Genomic DNA, 22580 nt, shown 5'->3' on the forward strand with positions numbered 1-22580 from the left:
GTACAGTGTAGCAAAAATGTCACACAGCTTAGAGCACCACATCATATATTAGAGGTTAAAGTCATTGCTTAAATGGTAGGAGCAGGCTGGCACATGTCTGTCATCTGAGCACATGGGAGTCTGAAGTACAAGATCTACCCTGGCGCTGAGGTCAGCCTGAGCAACTCTGGGAGAGCCTACCTCAAAGCAACAGCGAAACCCAGTGAAAGCAGTGCTCACACCACCATGTGCTGATGCCATCTCCATGCGAGGTAAGGACCGCATCTATCGCACCGTCTATTTTTACAATTTACATCCTTTTATTTATGTACTGACTCACTGAGGTGCCATGGAGCCAAGTTACCACAGTGGCCTGGTCTTTCAAAGTCGTGAGCTTTGATGCTGAGCCAGCAGTAATACACCCTCATTCCTCGGTGTCCTCAAGAACATTTGCCTACAAACCAAAACCACAACGCTGATGCCGCCACCTCTGGGAAGCAGCTCCTGTTCATGAGGCCTTCAAATTATGACAGGCCATATAAGAAGTACTCCTCAAAAGACGAAGTCTTGTTTCAAGAATAAAACCATAATGCTTTACCGAAAACAAGAGAAGCCCATCACTAGCACAGAGGGAAGCACACACGTGCTACTGTCTGATGAGGGTACCCAGGCGGTCTGTGCTTTACTAAGATGTGAAGCTCTGACAACAGAATGTACGTGGTCTTGGAAGTATACAGTCAGCAAAACAGCAAACCGGTGGTGCACTGGGGAGACTGTTTTTTCAAAAACTAAAAAAAAAAAAAAAATTGTTGATATCCAAATGTTTAAATTTCAAGTTCACCAAAAAGGAACACTCACTGCTGGGCTGCACACCCACTGCTGGGCTGCACACCCACTCCTGGGCTGCACACCCACTGCTGGGCTGCACACCCACTGCTGGGCTGCACACCCACTGCTGGGCTGCACACCCACTGCTGGGCTGCACACCCACTGCTGGGCTGCACACCCACTGCTGGGCTGCACACCCACTGCTGGGCTGCACACCCACTGCTGGGCTGCACACTCACTGCTGGGCTGCACACTCACTCCTGGGCTGCACACCCACTGCTGGGCTGCACACTCACTGCTGGGCTGCACACCCAGCACTGGTCCAAAGCTGAACCATACCTGGGGCTAGCACTGCTGTTCTTTGGATAGAAAAACCTGCCTTTCCATTCCTCATCTTTTCCTTTAAAGTGAGGTAAGGGCCAAATATGGCCCAGTGCTTCTGTGTGCCCCAGCCGGAGGGCTTCTGTTGTGAGATGTCCCCCGACTGACTTTCAGCCAGGGACACACTTGTCGTGAGCTGCACGTGGAGGAGCTTGTGAGAGTCGTCTTTGTACTGCTTCCCTCTTCAGCTCCTGCCGTCAAAACTTTTCTTCCACTTTTCCTAAGATACTAAAGGGCATCTAGAGTTCTGGGTTACAACACAAGATCATTCACCCGGCCTGGTAAGGGCTGAGCACAACTCGCTGCCCGTGTGATGGGGATGTGAAGCACAGGTCGTCCCTGCTAGGAGACTAGGTGACATACTTCCATGCCGGGTGAGCCCCAGGAACATGTGAGCTTGAGGCAGGCGTGCTGGAGTGTGGACTGGTTCAGTGAGGTGGGGTTTGAAGGGTAGGAGGAAACCAAACCCCTCCTTGTTTGAACACAGTCTGGGGTGGAGCTCAGTGCTGTGCTGTGTTATGTGTCTCTCTCTCCTGTGACCACAGCCCTGCGCTTTTAGACCAGCTGGCTTCTGAACTTGCAATCCTCCTGCTGTAGCTTCTTTCCATAACAGCTGGGCTCACAGGTCTGTGCTACCATGTCCACTTCCAGTTTCAGTGTTCAAACCTGGGTTTAATTCACTGTTGAACTCTCTAACATTTAACAAATAACAAGAAAAACACCCACCCTTATTCCACCACTCCCCTCCCACCCGTTTCACCTCCTATCACTTAGTAGCAGAAAAAGAAAGACGGGGATTGGGGGTGAAGAGATCTGTAAACCTAATTTCTTTTTTCTTTGAGCACATCTACCAACAAACTGCAAGCGATGCCCTGAACGACCAATAATCACTTCTCGGGGCTCTTTTTACATACCCTTTGACAAGTTCCCAGAATTCCAAATGTCACAGAACTGTAAAAACTGTCTACAGCTGGAAACCTCTGCTGGAGCACGAGCAAATCACAGTTAGCTGCTGTGGACAGTCTGAAGCAGTCCCACATCTGGGTTACACTGAAAACATTCTTACAATGTTTCTGTGGTTTTTAAAGAAACAAAACTTCTTACTACATAGGTCGTTCCCTGAGTCCATGTCACTCCTCGTGAAAAAGGCTGCTCAGAGGCAGAATGTGGGGGTGACACCTGGTGCTGTGGCAGGGTGGGTAAGAGCTGAAGTCAGACAACTGGGAAGGAGCTCACTGAGAAAAGGAAGCTGCCACCAAGCCTGATGGCTTGAGTGGGATCCCAGAACCCACAGGGGAGGAGGAGAGAACCGGCTCCTGTAAGCTGTGCCCTGACCTCCACAGAACTGTGCACACAAACACACACAGTAAATAAGATAAGTAAATGGGGTTGAGGAGGGGTGAAGTCAGCCTGAGCTCTGGTGCGTTTCAGACCAGCCTCAACTACTTAGTGGGAAACAGTCTTTTAAACCCAACAGAGCACAGTATAGATCAGGCTGCTTGAGTAGAGCGAGGTGCAAGACAGCACATTCTACCTTGAAAGACCATTTTTCTTTAAAATCTCGTTTTAGAGTAAATGCTTTTTACCAGGAAGGCACCTCTGAAGGCTGCTGACTGCCTGCCTTACAACGGGGCATCTAGGGAAGGCTTTGCCAAAGTGCAGGGGAGAAAGGCCCGCTCTCCTACCACATTTTTAAAGGGTGTTTTACATTTTGAGCTGGGTCTTCAGAATGCAGCTATTATATATGCTTTCAAAATGCACTGTGAATATTAATACACTCCTATTCTCTTCAAGGTGTAAAGTGTTTTGATAACAGATTCACAATGCAGAACACATGCAGACAATTTTTCCTAAATGCTTTCTGTGTAATCAAGTTATCACTCTGGAATTTTCTGAGTTGTCATTAAGGAAACCTCTTGCTTCAGTCTACGAGCCCTCTCTGATATTTGGTCTCCCTTCTTGAGAAATGCACTTCCCTTTGGCAGCTCAGACTTTGCTCACAGTGTCTCTTGTTGATCAGGCCTCTGCCTTCTTCAGAGGGCAGCACCTGGGCACAGAATTCTACAGAAGCCTTGACAGGGTCTTAGTAATTCTCATCTTTTTCTGTACTGTAATGAATTAACTATGATTACAAGGCAATGAAAATATTGTTATGCTTATTTTTTAAAGTTTTAAAGCTAATTTATTTGTGTGTGTGCCTGCAGGAACACGGTGCACTTGGGAGGATAGCACAGCAAGCAGCAGCCAGCAGTCTCTCAGCACAGGGCCCTGGGCTCAAACTCAGACGCTGGGCTTGGCAGCAAGAGTCACTGAGCCGCACCAGAGGCCCTAACTACAAATGTTTTTGTTATGAGAGATGACACAGTACTAAACTATTAAATTATCATCAGAGTCCACGAAGAATCACTCCGCTAAAAAATTTCCCAGGGCACTGTTCCAAATGCTGAGGTCTTACTGGAGATTGTGTACACACACACACACACACACACACACACACACACACACACACACACACAATGTGTGTAAATGCATACAAAATGCATTCATGTAAGCACACAGATATGCACACACACCTAAGACTAGGGTTGTTTTTTTTTTTTTTTTTTTTCCTACCATCCTATCCTTAGTGCTAAGCTGTTCTCTGGCAATCCAAGTGTCCCTTTGGTGGTATAGTTCTCTGAGTCTGCAGGGCTCCTGGACTGGCACTATAACAGTGTGCGTCTTTGTCAAAGCAACTGCAGTGTCATAGTGACCTAAAGGACTAATGTTCCTCCTGGGACCCCACTTAACAGGGGCTATAACTCAGTTGTCTTTGATTCAAAGGCTGAGAGCATTTGTGGTTAGCCTTGACGGGTGGCAAAGCAATACAGGACTGTTTTTAAAATAGCAAAGTGGCTACAAGATCTGCTCTCTTCCACAGACATCAGCACACCAAATCTGAGAAGGCTTCTCAAAGTCCTGTTCAAATTTCTCCTGAGGGTACAGCTTGGCCAGATTGCTGCCAGTCTAGAGGAGACATAGGGACTAAAATAACAGCTGTCAGGGACCACGTGCAGCCGCCAAAGCACACCTTTAATTCCAGACCCAGGAGGGAGAGAGAGGCAGGTGGGTCTCTCTGATCTGAGGCCAATCTGGTTTACAGAGTGAGTTCCAGGTCAGTCAGAGCCTTAAAGTGACACCTCTCTAAAGAGCAAACAAGTAAATGCACAAGCTTAACCCCCACCCCAAGAAGTACAAAGTGCGGACTCTCAGAAGATTTTCAGGTTACTCTGAAAAGAACAAAAGGGTAGGAAAGAGGCAATATGACAAGGAACCAAAGAGAGAGCAGCTGACACTCGGTGTGCTGTGGCAAGTCCATTAAAGGCGTCCGACATCAGCATTTGCCCGCCAGACAGCAACACTGCTGCAAAGTCTCCCACTCACCAGTACTCAAAGGAGGCCACGGTTTTCTCAGCAAGAGGAAAATAAAATGGCACAGACACTCATTTAGTAAGGTGCTACCATCAGCCAGCACTTATCTCCCATACTCTTCCAGTGCCAGGCGGCTGTGCCAGGCACATGGCTTCCTCTGCCTTCAGTGGGCAGTACCATCGTACCACAGATGTAATGGCTAGGACACTTTCCTCCAGCAGTGTCAGAAGGTCAGAGGGTCAGAAGGCTATGGACTGCCGCAACGTGTTAAACACCAAAGCAGTGACAGAGTCACAGCTTTCAGAGTGGGAAAATTCAACTGAGAAAATATAAAAGAAAAAGAGAGAGAATGTTGGGACAGAACTGCCTAAGACAGTTGTTCAGTACAAAGACATCAACACTGAAGTGAAGGAACCAGCAGAAAACACACAATGACTTGGGCGCGCCACAATTACAAAGTGAATGTGTGCTCCAATAAATGGTAGTATTACACACACACACACACACACACACACACACACACACACACACACACACACACACCAGTATCTAGTTACTACAAAAGGGGAGGAATGCTTACAATTATGAACATTTAAATTAGAGAGTGAGTACTATCCTGCAAAGTGTTTGGTTTGGTTTTGTTGTTGTTTGGGGGCTTTTTGTTTGTTTGCTTTTTTTTTTTTTTAACATTCTAACCAAGGATTTTCTGTAGCTTAGGCAACTTCTGGTTCACCCCACCAATATGCAGCCTGAGTGCCAGTGCACAGGCATTGCCCGAGAGCCTACACTGCCAAAAGCCCACAGTCCTGGCTCATGGAAGTTGCAGGCCAAAAAGAGTCCGTGTAAAGCCATTCAGAAAATCAGTGCACATGTGCAGTGGAGGGTGAGAGGTTATGCAGTAAATCAAACGAGATGACATGCTCAAGAGGTCAGAGAGGAAAGGAGCAGCAGCAAGAGAGCATGAGGAAAGAGGCGGGCAGGCAGGCAAGTCAGAGGCCTAAATCCAGAGCCATGCTGAATGTCTGGGGAGGAAAATGCCCAGTGTGCTCATCTTATAAACTGTCAGGAGAGGGCACAGAGGGCACTGAGGGCGCTGAGAGTGCTGACCAGAACACACTCTGAGCCTGTGAACTGTAAGCAAAGGCATAAGGAATAGGAATTCAGGAATGGGGGTGGGGCGAGACACCAGCATTAAGTCTGAGCCACACTGGAAGCCAGATGAGAAACATGGGCCCTGCAGACTGGACCAGGAGCAAAGAGAAGCCACAGGAAGAAGACCATGAGGAAGACCTCAGCTGTCTCAGCAGGGCAGTAGTGTCCCTTGTAGTTCAGCAGTCCCCAACCAAGGGCAGAGAGAAAAAAGAAATTAGGTAGATTATCCCTTGACTTGTTATTGTAGAAGATGTGTATAGAACTCCATTTGAAATTTACTAAACTTTAAGTCATGTCAAACTAATTAATTCAGATATCTGTCTTTAAAGACTTTCTGTGAAATAAAAATTTACTAAGATTAATAATTAAAAAACAATGAAAGTTTATAATCAAACTATGTTGAAGTTAAATAATCTCAATAAACCAAATTTTTCTAATTAGCAATCACACCTACCAACTTTATTAATAGTAACAGTGAGAATCCCTCCACCCCTTTACACTGAGTTCAGACGCTCCCTCTCTCTTGATTGCCTTCTCCTTCTCAGTGCTGAGAACGCTATGCCTGTATCTGTGGTGCCACTGGCTATTTTCTAAAGACTAGATGTCACAGAGGCCCTCTGGTTTCTACCAAGCAAATGGCAGTGCCCAAATTCCATCACTCTAGTGAGCAAAGCATCAGTGAAGGATCTTCTCAGAAAGGAAGGAAGCCCTTCAGCAACAGTAACAGTTAAAAGCACAACAAAGGGGGTCAATGGGCGACCTCAACAGCTATCCTGAGGCATTCCACTTAAAACCACACCTAATGGCAATGCCGCCATTGTAAGAGATGGACAAATATGGCCACTGAAATGTCCAAAAGACCCTGAAGCAAGTGATCACCCACACCTCTAAGTACAAGCACGTGTATCGACTGTGTATGTGTATGTGGGAGACTTGACAACCACAGAGGTGTTGTTGGGGGTCTCAGGAGACTGTGTGTAGTCACCGAGGAGCATGTGCCCGACACATCAGACAGGATGGGCAGAAAGTGGTGGAAATCACCACGAGGTGATCTATCTGCTCCAACTCTACCTTGGGATGTCCAATTTGAATTTGCATGCCACAGGCAGAAATATAGTAATCTAGAAGACGATTTTTTACAATGATCAGAGTTTAAAACCAACAATTGTGAACCAAAAGTTGAGACAGCTAAGGAAAAGGACTTGACGCTATGAAGCCTGACTGTTCTTACCACTGGGTGCTATCCGTGCTGTCCGTGACCTTACAACCTCCGTGCTGTACTGCTCAACACCTCCCTCCTGGGATACCACAGAGTATAGGCATGCCTGCCCGCTGAGAACTGAGGACACAAGCCACAGAAAATACACAGCCAGGACAGACTCACCACTGGGGCTCTTTCCTAGGGAAAGAAGCTTACTGTGAAGGCGGAAGGGTGGCCTTTGAAGACCTTTCAGTCCAGCTACCTCTCTACTGGACCTCTCCCATAGGCTGTTTAGCACAGACCATCAGGACTGACGGCAGAGGAACAGGCGTACTGACAGCTACAGCCTAGCAATGATGAGGGGCAGTGCCGTGAGGCAGGGCAAAAGGAACCGTCCTAAGAATCCATTCTGAAACGCGGGAGCCGTGTTATTGGAAAACCCACACAAGACATGGGTCACAAATGCCCATGAACTAGCCATTGACTTGCTCTGCTGCCCGACTACTCTGTAATAGCGGGCATACAAGAACCCTCAATGTGAATGACATGAGTGTGAACACACTGTCTCTCCCTGCGAAGGACAAATGAGCAAAGGGCTTCAGAAGGCAGCACATGCCTGGCTCCAGAGCAAGAATCAGGAAAAGCAGCACTGCTTAGACATAACTGAAAACAGTGCCTCTCTGGCCACGGAGTTCTTACACCATTTATCCTCAGCTGAGAGCTCAGTCTTTGTTCATGTAGTTGTAGGGGAGAAAGGGCTCCATTCACCCACTGTTCCTCTTTACCAATGCCCCACAGATTGAGAACTTTAGATCCCTGTTCAGTAACAACTGTCATCTATGCTCAGGGTCCAGACAGGTGGGAACTGCTAGAAAGTCCGGTCTGTGGGCACTGCTCCAGGTCCCTTGGTCTCAGTGATGCTTGCTCCGCCCCACATCCCACTCCATCAGGGCCACATCCAGTCCCCTCTGCACCAACAAGCATGCAAAGGAGGGTAGTCCATCAAAGCACAGAGAGCAGTGGGAGGGAAAGGGTTAAGGCCGTGAAATGTACTCCTTTACTCTATGCGATGCGTCTGTAATTCTCCCACTTTCAGTCAAGACCACAGTCCAGTGTGATCGTCTGCTTCAGGGACCAATTAATTCTTTTATGTTTAAATCAATCTCTGAGCCTCTCCAAATAATTTAGCTTCTACATGCTGCCTCCCATTTGATGTCTTTGGGGAGAGCAGAGTTAACCCTGTGTGGCACATTAATCACATTTGGTAATAGAAGAAATGCATTACAGAGCAGTCTCACACAAAACTGGAGTATACACTAAACCATGTTAGCACACAGTGTCTGTGTCTCCATCTCCTTAATTAAAACAAGCTAACTCAACGTGGAGCCAACAGCACACCCTTCCCCTGCCTTCTCACGACGGTGTGTGCGTGTGTGTGTCCAAAGCATTTACTCTGGCTTTGGATAAAACGCCTATCCAGGAACAAAACTCCTGGCCTGGCCTGTGCTTGTGTTTGTAGACTCATCTGTCCCACCCCAGCCTGACAGAGTGAGCTGACATGCAGACAGTGGGAGGAGGGATACCAGACAGGCGTGTATTTGATTCAAAGTGGCATGTGTTTGGCACTCTGCCACAAGGCTGTGTCCTTTTACTTGAAGTCTAATTAGTAGGGTTAATTCCACATGATACTCACGGGTAGTCTGAAGGGCCTTACCACTGCATGCAAAGCAGACGCACACATTTAACACTATTGTGCCAAGTACTGCATTGAGCTTACAAGACTCAGAGTAACAACACACTTGTAAGTGCCATGTCCTCCTGAGACCGGCTCTGTGACACCAGGGAGAGTGACTGCGAAGCAGGGGAGGGGAGGTGAAGTCTCTGAAGTGAATCCAAAGACTGACAAGATGAACTGTCACAGAGACACTGTTTCTCTGGGCATGTGGCATATGACAATGTGAGAATCTGGTCAACAACTATAATCATGGTAGAAACACTGTCAGGTACTCCTCACTAATTCCCCAAGACTGGATCAAGGAAATATTTGTCTGTTTCAAATCTCAATAAAACCAACCACCGCTAATCCAGATCAAACAAGTGAACCAAATTTCATGACGGAAATCATGATCTCATATGATGTCATCACAGCCAACAAGCTCCCAGTTGCAAAACTTGTGGTTTCCTGGTGATTGGGCTAAGTGTATGTGGCTAACATGGGTTTACTTTCCTGTCTGGTTCTCCCTTTAAATGAATGTGTCAAGGTCTAGAGGGACCAAGTGTGCAAGAATCCCTGCAGATCACTACAGGACTCCCACGTAATCTCTAAGGAGTTAATGCACAGCAGTGAATAAACAAACAAGACCCCTGTGGGTTAGTTGAGACAACAAGGAGCTCATGCACTGGGACCCCCCCTCACACAGTGAGTCTCCAAGAGGCAAGTGTGAGCTCAGCGTGAGGCAGTCGTGCAGAGTGCAGCACTGCTGGCAGAATACACAGTGCAGTAGCAGGGGAGACTACAAACCAGCCAAGCATACCTGCTCTGCGAACTGTGTGGTGGGAGGCAGGAAACAACGCTTGCAAGCTGTCCTCTGCCTCCACACATAAGCTGTGGCATGTAAGCAGGTACAGACACTCACACGGAATGAATGAATGAATGAATGAGAGAGAGAGAGAGAGAGAGAGAGAGAGAGAGAGAGAGAGAGAGAGAGAGAAACTAACTAACTGTCCAGGGGTCATTTGTATACAGGCTTATCTTTCCTTCTTATAATAGGGTATGCTATAAAATACATGGCCTTGCTTGGGAAAACTAATACTCTTGTTAGTACAGCTTGAGGACTATCAAGGCATCAAATTTACAAAGAAAAACAACCCAAATGACAGAGTAAGCATCACAAAGAGAGCGCTGCCTCGAGCTGCTATTGTAGCAACAGCCCTTCAGGCAGGGACGAGTAAACCTATGACATATACTGCCCTATTCTCACTCAGAGAAAAGAAGTAACAATTTATTACTGCTTTATGTTTTAAAATTAGGTGTGGAAAAACCAGGGTGTGGAGAGGTGGCTCAGCGGGTCAGAGCAGTGGCTCATTGTGTTGAGGACACAGGTTTGACTCTCAGCACCCACGCTGTGGCAGTAGCTGGCTGTCAACACCAGTCCCAGGTGATATGACGACCTCTTCTGGCCTCTGAGAGCACTACATGCAGGTGGGACACAGATGTAGGCAAAACACCCACATACTTAAAATTAATAAAAAATAAAAATATGCAAAAAAAATAAAACAATCACAAAGGCTTTGGGACTCATCACAAGAGCTAGTGAGACACCAGTCTGTCAAGCCATTGAACAAACTCGATGTAAGTTAGTGCTGGGAAGGCATAGCCAAGTGGGTGTGATAACCACGCAAGCCAAGGCTTAGGAAGACTGGCCACCTCAGCCCACTCCGATGACATCCATTCAACTACTGTCTGTGTTCATGAGACCATTGGACACTTCCCAACACCCTCCATCCAGCCTTAAACACGCAGAACTCTTTGGCAATGTGTGCAAGCAGCACCACAGACAATCATGGACTAAACACGCCTGTTCTGGTGCAGAAGGGACCTGTCCTGCTACAGAATTCTAACACTGGGACAATACTCCTTTTCCTTCCTTCCGCGTATGCATCAGGCATCAAAAAGTAACACTGTCACGGCCGCTCCTTGCAGACGGCACACAATGCTGGAGAGGAGTGACTGCCATGTGCTTCCTCCCTCGCTCAGGGCCCTCTTACCCAGCCTGCACCCAGGTCGACACTCTGTCCGTGAGACTGTAAGCTGTATGAATGGGAGCCTGTATTCCTGAGCTCCGTATGTGACCAACTGGGAGAACACAGTGCACAGGGAGCAGAGAGTCCAAATACTGGGCCACTGCAGAGGCTCAGGGGAGTGACAGATCCCCTTCCACAGAATACCACTGAGGCTGCAGAGACTGCCGGGAGATCAGGGTGAGCGCTGCCAGGGCCAGTCTGTTCCAGCACCTACATGGCAGCTTACAACTTCCCACAACTCCAATGCTAGGGAACCTAACACCTCCACAGCTAGTGCGCGCGCGCGCACGCGCGCACACACACACACACACACACACACATATACACACACACACACACGCACACACTCAGACAAAACACACACACATACTCAGACAAAACACACACAAACATACACACACTCAAAACACACACACACTCAGACAAAACACACACACTCAAAACACACACACTCAAAACACACACATACACACACACATATACACAAAAGTAAATCTTTTCAAACATTAAAAAAAAAAGAACACAATTGTAAATGTGAAGGAAAACTCCTCATTTTCCAAGTAACTGACTAGGAAGTACAACTCATACCAACATGGACAGATCTTCAAGAGACAAGGTATAAATCAACCAACCAACCAAACAACCAAACAACCAACCAACCAACCAATCAGAAAGCAGTTTTAAAATATCCAGAAAGCCTTTTCTTTAGACAAGGGCACATGTGCGGTCATCTCCCACACCAGTTGGCTGAGGGTGAGGAGGTGCCTAAGGCACAAGCAGGCCGGTTGTGGTGGCGCACGCCGGTAGGATTTGCTAAGGCACAGGCAGCTGCTGCCCTGAGTGAGGTTCACACTATTTTAGGACTTAGAAGAGAGGACAGACACTCGCGTCCTTGTGTTGTTCCCAAGGCAATGATCCTGATATCGGGCCCTGCATGATTACTGACTACAAAGGAAGCATGCCACAGTGACAGCTGGACGTCAGCAGGACGGAAATGACCAGCTTGCCCTTCACTGGGACACCAAGAACAAGCCTCAGGTTTTCACCCAGGATCGGTGCTTTGTACCAACACAGCTGACTGGAGGGCTGTGTTGTTAACTTGTTTTTCCTGCACAGAAAGCGGCGGGTCAGCAGAGGCCATGACTGAAAGCCTTTACTTCTGGACAGTAGCAATAGCAGAAGCTCTTTCAGAAGAGCTCAGTGTGAAGTCACTGCTGCCAGTCTAACTGGAGACCACCACAGATGGGCGGATTTCCCAGGACCAAATGAATGGAAATCATTACAAGACTATTTTTTTTTTTGATTTTCCAAATTTTTTTCTTAGCCAAAAACAAAACATCAATCTTGAATGTATCACACAATTTCTATAACTATTTAGTTCAATCCTCTAGCTAGCCTCTTGTGGAAAAAATATTTAAAATTTTGGCATAAAACTAAAATAGTACTAATATGAATCAATTACACAACTACAAAGAGATTCTAGAGGTGTGAGGTGCTCCCCACGATTGCTGGCCAGGCCTCTAACTCACACTTCCTGTGCACACCCCTATCACACTGTCTCTTCAGTAGCAGCAGATCAGCTGACTTAAGACTCATGGGGAAACTGCACTGGGTTCGACTATGACCAACGAGGGTCTTTGCAATAGCACGGGGCATTACATAAGCTTAGTGAGGTTGGGTCAACATTTTAAACCAAATAGAAAACATTTTTTAAAACTCAAATTTCTCTTAATAGAGAAATATCCAAAATATCCAAATATATGTGGGTCTAAGATTCATTCCTTTGAAAATTAAATGCTGTTAAGAAAAGTTATGTAAGTTCTTTGAAAGATAAATGTTGTGGTAAACCTAGTGAATGGTGGAGCACTGCCACTGCCCTGGCTTTTAAATGATTTACAGCCCAGAGACACTCCAGACCTAGGTTCTTCAGGACACAGGGCCATGGAAGCTGGCGCTGGGATGCTGAGGGGAAATGAGGTCCTTGATGTGTGAGAGCAGCACAGCTTGGCTATGATGGAGCTGCAGCAAGGCCCACACAGCCTTTCTTCCGTCACTGAGCCAGAAGCAGGCATACGGTGCACACTTCCTTTCCATGGAGACATCAAGGCCACTGTCAAGTCTTAGAGGCTCTGTGAGCCGGAAGCACCTACTACACTGAAGCAGGAGCACACATGGAGACGCTCCAATAAGCAGGAGCAGCAGCCCTGCTGGCAGCCACAGAAGCAGCGGGACAGCTCACCTCCTCCCCTTCCACTAAGAGCAAGTGCTGTGGAGAAGGGGCAGTGACTCCTGTTAGGCTGGACAGCACATAGGCTCCATCTTTAAAACCAAGAGACACTCACACCCACTTAAGAGTTCTTCACTCGTCAAAGGACAGAGAAGTGCTTCCTTCCCAAACCTCCAATAATGTACTTTTCAGTGTAGACACAGATAACGTAGATAACGTAAAGTGTGCACATGACCATGTCTCAAAATGATGGAGCGCTGGCTCGAGTGCAAAGATCACTGGTTGCCTCTTCCCAGAATGTACAAGGCGGCTCACAACCATCTGTGACTCCAGCTCCAAGGAACCCTGTGCTGTTTTCTGGCTCCTTCTGTCACCTGCACATAGGCCCACATGTACGAGTGTACGAGTGCACGAGCGCGCGCACACACACACACACAACTAGAAGCAAATCTCTTTGAAAAGTCTATACTGGAGAGATGGCTCAGAGGTTAAGAGCACCGACTGCTCTTCCAGAGGTCCTGAGTTCAATTCCCAGCAACCACATGGTGGCTCACAACCATCTGTGATGAGATCTGATGCCCTCTTCTGGTGTGTCTGAGGACAGCTACAGTGTACTTATATATAATAAATAAATATTTTTTAAAAGTCTATACTGAAAGGCCAAAGTTATTTTATAAATAAGTCAAATCCTAAGAAGGGAGACTTTTAGGTTATTATCCCAGATAATGAACAATTCCCAGAGAGCTAAAATATTAAAGAATGCTATATATTTTAAAGAGGCATATTTTCCAGGATGAATCAAAAGCTTTGGTTAATTAGCATTCTAAGACCAGCAGTGCAGTCCATTTCTATGCTGAGGAGCCAGAGGATGGGAACTCAAGCTGGAAACTTCTTTCTAATCAATGACATCAGCTCCAAGGAGGAAGAGTTGGCTACCGGAACCTATAAAGACAATGACACACAGCAGCCAAGTACATGAACAGAGCCACCTGGGGAATTCTGTTCACCCAGGTGCAGCAAGAGAGGCTGCAACACCAAATCCCCACCCAGGGTGCTCACCATACTCCCTAACTCCTGTCTGTCTCCTCCTTAATGAGTGCAGTAGCACCTGACCATTGCTGTTTATCACATGCTTAGCTCATGTCTGGAAACCGAAGGACGAAATGAGATGGCTTTCTGGAGCCAAAGGGCTTGTATGGTTTGAAGAAACCATCAGGGATGAAGGACCAGAACTCAAAGTTCAGGGGACACAGAATAAACAAAAGCAGAATCAAACAGCAGGACAGCGCTGTGAAGTCAGGTACCGCAGTACCTGAGTCTCTAGGCCAGAGGCTCTCAACCTTTCTAATGCTGTGACCCTTTAATACAGTTCCTCATGTGTGGTGACCCCAGCCATAACATTATTTTCATTGCTACTTCATAGCTGTAATTCTGCTACTGTTATGAGTCATAATGTAAATATCTGTGTTTTCTGATGGTCTTAAAACTCCCCAGTGAAAGGGTTGTGACTGGCAGGTTGAGAAAGAAACACTGCTCTGGGCCAAAAGTTTAAGCATTCCTTTAGAGATCTGGTCCTGTGAGATTTGGGCCAAAAAGGAGCAATAAATAGGGAAGCCACACCAGTGTTTCACTAAGCAACAATTTTACAAATAAACTCTCCCCAATCCAAAAGGAACAGGAGTTACTGTCATTTAACATGGAGCTTAATTTGCTGTGATCTTTGAGAGAGAAGACTGGGAATCAACACTAGTCACACGGGTCAGCTGTGTTCAGTCTATGAAGGGTACTGAGAGGCAGGAGGAGGAGTGGGAGGAGGACCAAGACCAAAGTGTTGGGTAAATCACACAGTCTAACCAGATATGAAAGGAAAAAAGTAGAAGAACATTCAAGAAAAATGCAGACAAGAAGAGGTGACTGCTTAACCTGTTCTAGTGGATCAGGATCAAGTCAAAGCAAGGAATAGGGTAGAACTAGTGCAGGGCAAAGCACCACATCCTTCCAAAGCCCTGAATACAAACAAGTCTCTTGAAATAAGACATAACCATTATCCGTTTACTACACGACTGACTTTCTGAAGATCCACACAACTTGTTTTCTCTGTGTGTCCGACACGGTATGAACATCGGGGCAGCTGCAGACTGTATACTGTGCATACATTAAGGCAGCCAGACTACAAACCACAGTTTGTTACTAAAAGGCAAATTTTCTGTTTTATCACGTGACTTCTAGGTTCTTGGAAACATGAGCTAAACAAAATCCCATCTTCAAGGACTATCGTCTATGGAACATATAAACACAACACAGACAGTGAGACAAGCTGAGACTTCTAACAAGTGTGAGGATCAGGCTCTATGGAAGAGTTGGGGTAAAACTGTGTCTGGGGGATTTTTAGAATTCCAATTGTGAGGTAAGAAGCAGAGGTAGGATGCAGCATGTGCCTGGAAGCAGCAGAGACCGGGTGACAGTCACTCAGTACTGCCTCTGCTGGCACTGTGCAGAGAGCCTTTGACACTGCCTACATACTCAGAGTACCTTAAAGGGCATTTAACAGTAGTAAAGCAAGAAGGGGGGGAGGGAGGAGAGTGGGGGGAGGGGAAGGGAGTGGGGGAAGAGAGGGGAGGGGGGAGTACAAGGACAGGGAGTGGGGGAGAAAGCTTGCTTACTCTCACAGTGTGTGAGCAACCAACCCTAGATCTATCTAACAGAGCACAGTCTCTCAGAACACTGAGGTAGTAAAATGGACACATCTTATTCCTGTGGTTCTCCTCCTACATTGTCCCCAGCGAGTGTTTCCTCTCTATTAAGCTGAATCAAACTTTGTATTCTAGGTTCACATGATGACATAAGCTCAACAAGGCAAAACCTGCCAGGTTAACAGAGCAAGAGAAGAAGAGGGTGAGTTCCTGCTCCAGCAGCAAGGTGGGCATTACCTCACACCCGCCCTGCCCTCCCAGCAGAACAATGCTCGAATGTGTCATGCAGCCTACCACAGTCACCACAGGAAGTTCCCCATTCTGTCCTTCTGCACCAGCCTAATACAGACACAATTCTACAGTGCACTGCATCTGGGAAGCTAAAGCAGACAAGCGAGACAATCCTGCTGCTGAGATTCACCCAAGCACACTGTGCACAGCCTTACATGCAAACTCAGTCTAGCTGGCTTTCTTTGTCACCTGCTACTGTGTGACTGGAGTTCCACAATTTGGGGTCCAAACCCTTGCTTCACTGGAAAGAAAACAAGGTGCATCCCAAACAGAACCCAAGTAGCAGTGTGTGGCAGCCTTCTTCCCCGGCCACTGCATTTGTTGACCCTATGAGCTGCCTCTGTGTCACTGGAAGTCAAGCAGTGGAAGGAGGAAGGGGCTGGGGAGCAGATGCCAGGGCTCTAAGCAGCTGCTTGCCTCGGTGCCTTGGGGACTGTGGAGGCTGTATTGGTCCAGGTTCCCTAAGGGAACAGAACAGGTAGAATAAAAGAGAGAGAGCAGCTTCTGTTTGAGAGTGGCTTACAGACTGTGACCTAACAATCGGTGTCTCCCAGCAGGATAGCCAAGAGTCTGGGAGTGTTCCCTTCAGGAGACCGGATGTCTCAGCAGTCTCAATCTGGTGATGGAGTCTGGGAAGGCTCCTGGAGCCGCTGCTCTTCCGTCTCTGTGGAATCCTGCAGAAGCAGGTTCTATCTAACACGAGTGAGGGAAGGCCTCAGCAAGAGGGACCAACTCGCCAGCAACGGTGAGAGCAAGCAGACAGAGAGCAAAAGCCTCCCTTTTCCAAGTCCTTTTATGTGGGCTGCCACCAGAAGGTGCCGTCCCACCTCAAATGGTCCGAGCAAGAAAATCCCACACAAGCATGCCCAGCGGCTGGGATTTTGATTGGTTCCGGATGCTGTCAGGTTGATGATCGAGCCTGGCCATCACAGTGACCCGGTGCAACAGGTGGAAAGCTGGTGGTGCCTCAGGATGAAAGGCAGAAAGGGAAGGATACCGGGCCCCAGCATCCTCTGAAAGATAATGTCCCCAAGCACTTGCCTCCTCCCACTCCACACCACCTCATGGGTTCCCCTCTGTGCAATGGCAGCTCAGGCTGCAGACAAGCCTCTAAGGCATTCTTCGTTCTTTCATTCCTTGGGAGCTCTCACTCACCCAGGCCATGGCTCTGGGCCGCTGTCAGCTAAGTGCTAGGCTTGCTCCAGTGGCTCTCTAAATGTCTCACTCCCAAGCACCAAAGTACGTTACTTTGCACATAAACAATAACTATATATCACTTTATAATTATTCCAACACTCGTGCTGGAACCTTCTTAAACTGAACCCATACTGCACACCAGAATGACTAAGATCGGTCATCATAGGGGCTGCCAAGGGAGCAGCACAACAAAGCATCACCCGCTGCCGCAGTGGTGGGCAGTGGTCTGCAGGGCTGCTTTAACTGTGCCCACTACAGCTGCCCACATGTCCATGCTTGGTCTACTGCTGGGTGTGAGCCCCACACGGCACATGTATAAGCCAGGGACAAACTGCACACAGCACAGATGCAATCTCCTGCACATGGTCACAGGGAAAGAAGCAGACTGAGAAGTCGGTCAACTGCATGGTTCTGCCTTGGTAAAGTTCTAATCCTGCCCCATCTACAGTGTTATTAGGACAACAGTGACCAGGGAGCAGGGGACATGAGGATGTCATGTTATAACATTTGAAGGACTTAAAAGTAATCCCACTTAGTAACTTCGGAACTCTCACTTCCAGCAGGGTCTTAGAGAGAGAGTGAGCACACTAGCATGCAAGTGTGTAAGTAGGTTAGTTTCCCACACAGTGAACATTCTGTTCTGGGGAGACAGTATGAAGACCGTTCCCAGATGGTTCTTCCAATCAGAATCACAAACTAATGAACCTTACAGCTGAGAGGGGATTTAGAAAATGCCAGGGCCAGTCTAAAACAAGGCAAGCCACCACCTCCTTAAGTTCCCCAGGCATCGGAAGCCAACCATGAGATCCACACGTAGCCAGCAGTGGACAGACATGGTTGCCACTGCTACTATCATGGCATTAGGGGTGTGCACTCACACCTCTTTCACTCAGGTCATCAGGCTTGGTGATAGGCCCTTCCCTTACGGAGCCAGCTCACTACTGGCTCTACACACCAAGGGTCTATGGGCAGTTTCGTGACCAGGACAACATTACATGAACACACGCACTGCACAAAGCCCCTGGCCTGTGTCCACTGCTGCACTCACACACAGTGAGGTGGACCTGGCCACGGCTGCTGGGTTTAAACCCATGCAATGATTTAGTGTCTTAGTGTCATGCACAAGGGCCATGAAGATGACACTGAGGACGAAACAAGCATGCTGATGGGGCTGACATGAGACACAGCCCAAAGGTAAGATTTGCTCAGGAGCCTGTCTTCACTAGCAGGCATGAGTTAAGTGACCGTCACAACAAGAATCTATTTCAACCTGTGGCGATGGTCAATTCCACCAGGACTCATTAACTCACTTTTGGTCAATTCCACCAGGACTCATTAACTCACTTTGAGTCTGAGACCCAGGCAGGAGGGCTGGGGTGAGGAGCATCAGGCAGGAGGGCTGGGGTGAGGAGCACCAGGCAGGAGAGCTGGGGTGAGGAGCACCAGGCAGGAGGGCTGGCTCAAGTCCTTGGTTCCCCTGTGCTGAGCACCACAGCCAACTCAGACCCCAGCACTCAGCTTCGGGCCCACCAGGGAAGTGTGTTATCTTAACACACTGCACAGTTAGACAACAAGTGACATCTTAAGCACTAACTCAAACGGGTTTAACAACTACACAAATAAACAACTAGAAAGAAAACATAGATTTTTGCTTTGGTTTGTGAACTTTAATTTTTTTCTTTAAATGTTAGTTCACGTCTTTAATGTATCCTTTTAGCTCCATGTGCTTGCTGAGTTCTGGCACACAATGCAGGATTTCTGCATTCCTGGTTAATGTACTCTCTCCAGAATGACAGGAAGAAATAAAACAGTTGTGGTAAAGCAATCAAAGCTGTCTCCCTCAATTACAGCTGCAACTGTAAATGGAGTTAGCTCCCAAACCAGGTGGTCAGAAACACATCTAGAAGGAAAGACAATGGAATCGTTTACTTTGACCAAACATAAATCGAAGTTGCCCAACACCAGGAGAAACAGCTGGAGGAGATTCTCCAAGTCGCTCAAACATTTGCACGGACTGATGCTTCAAAGGCAGGAGAGTCCTCCCTCAGAGCTCCTCATCCTCAGAGGGCAGAGACATGCCACATGCAAGGCAAACAAGGACCAATGGGGAGCAGGACTGAGTGGAGATGCCACGCTCTGAACTCTAAACCACACCCTTAGGAAAGCTGAATGGGCAAGGTCTACGGGCGGCCCTGACCACAAATGTCCAACGCGCATCATCAGTGTTCACTCCAGAGAGACGTTCCTAGCAAGCTGTGAGGTAAGATGAACACCTGACGTCTTAGGAGATGCTGTGATTCTTCTACTTCATATTCTCCACCCATTCCAAAGTTAGTCTGAAGCAGCCTACACATGGAAATAGCCAAGGGAAAAATACCATTTCCTTCAACTACCAAAGTTGAGCTTCAGAGGTCAGGACTATGGCTGCATTCTCAAAAGACCTAAAGGCAGAAATAATGCTTAGGATTTTCCCCTTTCCCACCACTGGCCATGAAAGTAAACTTTTGGTCTTATTTTAAATCACTGGGCTACCTAGCGCATTCATAAGATCTCTCTCTCTCTCTCTCTCTCTCTCTCTTCCTCCCTCCCTCCCTCCCTCTCCCCCACCCCTCTGTGTGTGTGTGTGTGTGTGTGTGTGTGTGTGTGTGTGTGTGTGAAGAAACAGTGTATATTTTAAATATTCATGTATTGTGTCTAGTTTCGTCTTGCACTGTGCACCACATACATGGGTACCTGCGGTCAGAAAAGGGCATGAGATCCACTAGAACTGGCGTTACATTAAGTTGTGAGCCGCCATATAGATGCTGTAAACTTAGCCCAGGTCCTCAAAGAAGCACAGCAGACCACCTTCTGTATTACAGTACTGAGTGAAAGGCCGTGGTTGGCTTGAGGGAAGCAAAGGGAGATGACCTTTAAACTCAGTGACCCTTGGTGTATAAAGGTCATGTTCCACTTACTTCCAAACTCTCACTGACTGGAACATGTATGTGGCCACCGTGGGGCATGACACTAATCAAGTTAATGTCTTTTGTAAACACCACCTCTCTAAGAAAAGCAATTACTAAAAGCTATGGCTTTGGAACATGCAATGCTACTAACCACTGTACTACTAGGTCACACAAGGGGACTTTGTTAAGGAAAGAAAGCCCTCATAATTTGGAACTCTGATGTCCTGGGGAAAAGAGACTCTGGAAATGCTTGGTGGCACCTTAGATGGAAAAGGGCACCCAGGGTCACATATTACTAAGCACTTCTCTCTCTCTGTCTGCTCAGGCACACAGGCAAGGCAAAACATTTGATGCAGAGCAAAATGCATGGCCTCAGGGTCAGGCTGCAAGAGAGCCTCTCCCTCCTCAGAGCCTCGGATACTCAGCTACAGCCAGCATCAGGCAACCTGCAACGCACCAGGCTTCCCAATCTGTAACTATACACATGCAGAAATGCATGAATAAAAGACTCCTAAACATACTTTTACTGTACGGCAGGCTCTGAAATTGCAGCTTAATGGATGCTGAAACCTCGCCTGTGTCGCTGCACTCACCAGTCTCACGACATCGTGCTGACTTCTATAATGCGGCCGCGAGGTAAAGTTCAACACTTATGTTAAGCTGAGGTATTATATCAATAAACTTCCCATTGGGCAAGATTTCATACAGAACATAGACTACTACTTCTGCTCAGCCCTGAGCCTTGCTTATAGAGAGCCCACAAGATCCTAGGAAAGGAGGGTTACCGTGGGGCACACTGTGCTCCCACAGCGTGGCAGCAGCAGGGAGCACATCCGCCAGGCTGATGCTCGAAGGGGAAGAGTCAAGGTGGCCATAGCTTTGCTCCTTCTCTAAAGAGCACCGAGTCAGGCCGCTGAGCATCAGGGCGAGCTCCTCTACTGTTTGCCAGCCCTTGACTGTAAGGTATGGATGCAAAGTGTCTCTGGCAGTTAGGGGGAGGGGGGCTGTTGTTCTGTCCTGCGATGTACAGATGTACAGCTGCAGACCTCTCCCCTGCCTGAGCAGCAGCAGTCCCAGCACAGGGCTCTGCAGGCAGGAGGTAAGGCTAGAACACAGGGCATCTGTAAAAGCCACCTCATGCTGGGCTCAGTCAATACAACCCCACTTTCATTCTCTTCACCCCAGAGGCAGACAGAGGCAGAGAGCAGAAACCACCCACACGCCACTAAGTGGCCCACTAATGTTTTCCAAGGACATGCTGGGGTAAAAGGCATTCTTTCAATGGCCTCTGATCTGAGAAAGGACTCACTGTGCAAGAAAAAGGCATTTCACACCTTGCACAAGTAAAAGGCAAGAATAAGTTGTGTTTCCAGTGGGAGTCGCCTTCGTCCCTGCATGGTGTCATCAGTGAGCTGCTCTGCCGGAGAGCAGCAGCTCAGCCAGGCTCACTGTGCACCTTGAGGGGCAGCAAGTCTTTTCGACACACTCCTGTATCTGCCACATTATTAAAGAAAATGTAAGAACAATGTAAAAGCATTTTCTTTTAATTGAATGCACAATTTCTGTACAAAATCCTGTAACAGTGATAAGCACTCACAGACAGGCATGCAGACAAAGCAGTCACTTACATAAACCAATACGTCTCAAACACACTTGGAACAGTGTCTGACTTCTGTAGCCCACGTGCTTGACTATAATTATGTCTACTTCAGTAAAGGCCGCCAGTCTCCCCGCCTGAAGCCGAGTGAGGAAGAGGTGAACAGGTAAAGTGACTCAGGCCAAGGCTGAGAAGAGCAGGGGATCAGGCAATTACAATCCCAATTCCCATCAGATGGTCCAAACGCTCAACTCCAGATCCACGAACTCCCTACAGGGCGTAAGCCAGGTACTTTACTTTTAATATCTGCAAATTGGGGATGCAATCACCTCTGGCTGAAGGCCTTCAGAGACTTTTACTTAATTTTTTACTTAATGTTTACTTAATTTTTTTTTTTACTTAATGTTTACTTAATTAGCAGACAGGTAAGCCTCTCCCCACTTCCAAATTACTTATTTGATCCGCACCCTGAGTCTGTGAGGTGTGAAGACGACTGTCTGATTTACTGATCTGTTGGCTTAAGTTACTTATCTACACTTTGTCTGCATCTGTGTCAGCTGTACTAATGCCTGGCGCCCAAGGAGGTCCGAGAGGGTGCTGCATGCCCTGAGACTGGAGTTGTGGTGGCTGTGAGCACCACACAGGGCTGGGGACTGAGTATTCATTCTGTGGCAACATAACAGGTACCAGGAATCCAGGCAGCCTGGCCTCACAGCTCATGCCATTTAACATCACTGGCCTCAAATGTACGTTAATATAAATGTCACAGGACAAAACACAACTCACTTATCTCCTTTATAATCACTTAGAAAACTGGTGGATCAATGTTTGCAATCGAACTGGAATACATACACGGGGCATAAAACAACAG

The 22580-nt window shown here is 47.5% G+C and overlaps 1 protein-coding gene and 1 long non-coding RNA gene across 7 annotated transcripts in view; one reads left to right on the forward strand and one right to left on the reverse strand.

The window, feature by feature from the left end:
• The window catches only part of Med13l (mediator complex subunit 13L), a 197264-nt gene that overhangs the window by 47972 nt on the left and 126712 nt on the right, over positions 1-22580 (reverse strand). The window lies entirely within an intron of this gene.
• LOC120095989 (uncharacterized) lies at positions 15433-22347 on the forward strand. 2 transcript variants are annotated; one of them, XR_010056565.1, is made up of 3 exons: positions 15433-15511; positions 15812-15902; positions 16525-22347. It is a non-coding gene; the product is annotated as an uncharacterized LOC120095989 (long non-coding RNA). The 2 variants fall into 2 exon arrangements; XR_010056564.1 differs by having other exon boundaries at positions 15812-22347.

Source organism: Rattus norvegicus, chromosome 12 (assembly GCF_036323735.1).
Source record: "Rattus norvegicus strain BN/NHsdMcwi chromosome 12, GRCr8, whole genome shotgun sequence".
In the NCBI taxonomy this organism is placed as follows: domain Eukaryota; kingdom Metazoa; phylum Chordata; class Mammalia; order Rodentia; family Muridae; genus Rattus; species Rattus norvegicus.